General features: G+C 60.7%; 2 non-coding genes across 2 annotated transcripts in view; both read left to right on the top strand.

The window, feature by feature from the left end:
- Positions 1–1345: 1345 nt before the first annotated feature.
- LOC139968282 (5.8S ribosomal RNA) lies at positions 1346–1505 on the top strand. Its single transcript, XR_011793289.1, has one exon. It is a non-coding gene; the product is annotated as a 5.8S ribosomal RNA (ribosomal RNA).
- A 434-nt stretch (positions 1506–1939) lies between these two features.
- LOC139968431 (large subunit ribosomal RNA) overlaps positions 1940–3172 on the top strand; it is a 4029-nt gene continuing 2796 nt past the window's right edge. Inside the window, exon 1 of the ribosomal RNA XR_011793428.1 lies at positions 1940–3172. This exon is cut by the window's right edge and continues 2796 nt beyond it. This is a non-coding gene — a ribosomal RNA (large subunit ribosomal RNA).

Raw genomic sequence — 3172 nt, 5'->3', positions numbered from 1 at the left:
AATTTGCGGGGGTTTATTCTTGCTCTCCGGGGGAAGTATGGTTGCAAAGCTGAAACTTAAAGGAATTGACGGAAGGGCACCACCAGGAGTGGAGCCTGCGGCTTAATTTGACTCAACACGGGGAAACCTACCCGGCCCGGACACAGTGAGGATTGACAGATTGAGAGCTCTTTCTTGATTTTGTGGATGGTGGTGCATGGCCGTTCTTAGTTGGTGGAGTGATTTGTCTGGTTAATTCCGATAACGAACGAGACTCTTGCTTGCTAAATAGTCCGGCCACCCGTCGTGGGTGAGCCGCGAACTTCTTAGAGGGGACAAATGGCTTTCAGCCATACGAGATGGAGCAATAACAGGTCTGTGATGCCCTTAGATGTCCGGGGCCGCACGCGCGCTACACTGGCGCAAGCAGCGGGTACATTTGCCCTCGGCCGAAAGGTCCGGGTAATCCGCTGAGACTTCTCCGTGCTGGGGACAGGGACTTGTAATTGTGTCCCTTGAACGAGGAATTCCAAGTAAACGCGAGTCATCAGCTCGCATTGATTACGTCCCTGCCCTTTGTACACACCGCCCGTCGCTACTACCGATCGAATGACTTAGTGAGGCCATCGGATCGACCGTCTGGCACCCCCGGCTTCGGCCGGTTGTCGAGGCGCGACGAGAAGACGGTCAAACTTGATCATTTAGAGGAAGTAAAAGTCGTAACAAGGTTTCCGTAGGTGAACCTGCGGAAGGATCATTAACAGAACCCTTCCCCTCCGTGATCGGAGAGGGAACAAAGGGGGAATGTCGGAAAAGCCGTCACAGAGAGACACGCGGAGAGAGCAAATTGGAAAAGCCGGGGGGACTCGAGCGGGGTTTTTCACCGCCTCCTTCCCCGTTCCACGGTCGAGGTCAGACCCCGCGCTTCGCCTTCGCTCTCTCCGACAAAAAGGAGACGGGCGTGTCACACACAGACCAGCCCGGGGAGTACCCGGTTCTTCTCTCGTCGTCTGTCTCACGGAGTCTCGCACTCCCGGTAGCTTCGAGGGAGAAGTCCCGCAAGGGTGGAGACGCCGTCGCCGTCCGCGGCGCGGCGCTCCTCGAGGCATTCTCCGCAGGGCAGAGAAGGGGCACCGGTGTCGCCCGATTTCCCCCCAGTCGGCGAGTCTGACTCGCGCGACCCGCCCTCGCGGCGGTGGGGGGAAGGAGGGAGCCCGCTTCCCCCCTCGGCTCGACGGAGGATATTTCTTTCCAGTCACAAGCAAAGAAGGCACAGAGTCCCCGTGTCCTTTCTCCTTCCGTTCCACTTCTTCCCTCGGCTCTGAGGAGAGTTTGCGAACGCGGGAGTCTTCCAGTGGCAAATGACAATTCTTGGTGGTGGATCACTCGGCTCGTGCGTCGATGAAGAACGCAGTTAGATGCGAGAATTCATGTGAATTGCAGAACTCACTGATCATCGACTTATTCGAACGCAAATGGCGGCTCGGGGATGCTCTGCTCCTCGAGCCACGTCCGTCTGAGCGTCTGAAGACAATCACTCACAGAGTCGGCGTGTTCGCGCGCCGGAGGAGCGCCCGGCCGCAGCCGTCCCTTCGACGGCCGGCTGCGTCGGGTCAGTGTCAGATGGAGTTCTGTGATGTCGGCGCCGGTGAAACTCGGCGAGCAGGCTCGATCGGTAACCGGGGGTTCGTCGGTCGTGCGACGTGCCATCGGGGTGTAGACGTATGCGCCCGTGGTGCGGTCCAGCGTCCGACCCCCCGGAACGGTCGAGGAGCCTCTGCCGGGCAGAGCCGGTCGACCCAATCGCGGGGTCTCTCGTCCTCCCGTCTGCGTTCTCGCAGGCGCATGGTAGGCCACCCTTTCCCGCCGGCGACCCGATTCTTCGGGGAGCGCCGGGGAAGGAGAGACCCCGGGTCGCCGCTATGACTCCGATCACGTTCCACGTGTCTTTCACGATTCCAGACCTCAGATCGGATGAGATTACCCGCTGGATTTAAGCATATCACTAAGCGGAGAGAAAAGAAACTAACAAGGATTCCTTCAGTAGCGGCGAGCGAAGCAGGAAGAGCCCATCGCCGAATCCCCGCGCCCGTTTGCGGTGCGAGGGACCTGTGGCGTAAGGAAACTGAACTCCGGTCGACAGAGTCCGGCCGCAGTCCACTGTGATCGGGGCTGCAGCTTACCCGCAGCGGGTGTAAGGCCCGTAGGGCGGACTCGAAGGCCGGAGGGAAAGCTTTCCAAGAGTCGGGTTGTTTTAGAATGCAGCCCAAAGAGGGGTGGTGAACTCCATCCAAGGCTCAATACTATGCACGAGACCGATAGTCAACAAGTACCGTGAGGGAACGTTGAAAAGAACTTTGAAGAGAGGGTTCAACATTGCGTGAAACTGCCAAGAAGTAAACGGATGAGTGCCGCATGCTACATGGGGCGTCCGGTTGATTCAGGCGCGGTCGGCGCGGCAGCGTGTGCGGGTTCGGATCCCTCGGGACCGACCCGCGGCGCTTCGCCGTCCGGTCCGCGTCGCACTTCTACCGTTCGGCGCCCTTCCCGGCGACCGACCGAAGAGCGGAGCAGAGGGGCGGGCGAGGCTGCGGCGTGCGGGGGGCTTCGGCCCTCGCCGTCTTACGCCGCCCGTCACGGTTGCTCACTGCGCTCTCTGTCGAGGACTCTGCGTGACGGCCTGCCCCCCCGGGGGTTCAGGCAGCGGGGTCCGGGCCACCGGCGTCTCCGTCGGTCGCGTGCACAGCTTGCTGTCGCGTGGCCGGCGGGATCCGGAGGGTCCGGTCTCGCCGCGGCTTCGGCCGAAGCGGAGGGTCTGTCGGGCGTGAGCGAGGCCTCCTCATTCGACCCGTCTTGAAACACGGACCAAGGAGTCTAAGCAGGCTTGCAAGTCGAGGGGGTCTACCGAAACCTATCCTGGCATAACGAAAGTGAAGGTCGGCACAGGGCCGTCACGAGGCGGGATCCCGGCCCTCTGGGTCGGGCGCACCGCCACCCCGTTCCGTCCGGCTCGTCCGGTGGAGCGGAGGAAGAGCAAGCATGCTAAAACCCGAAAGATGGTGAACTATGCTCGGGCAGGAGGAAGCCAGAGGAAACTCTGGTGGATGTCCGCAGCGGTTCTGACGTGCAAATCGATCGTCCGACCTGAGTATAGGGGCGAAAGACTTATCGAACCATCTAGTAGCTGGTTCCT

The sequence above is a fragment of the Apostichopus japonicus genome, chromosome 5 (assembly GCF_037975245.1).
Source record: "Apostichopus japonicus isolate 1M-3 chromosome 5, ASM3797524v1, whole genome shotgun sequence".
NCBI classification, from domain to species: domain Eukaryota; kingdom Metazoa; phylum Echinodermata; class Holothuroidea; order Aspidochirotida; family Stichopodidae; genus Apostichopus; species Apostichopus japonicus.
This window is presented reverse-complemented; position numbering and strand designations above follow the sequence as displayed.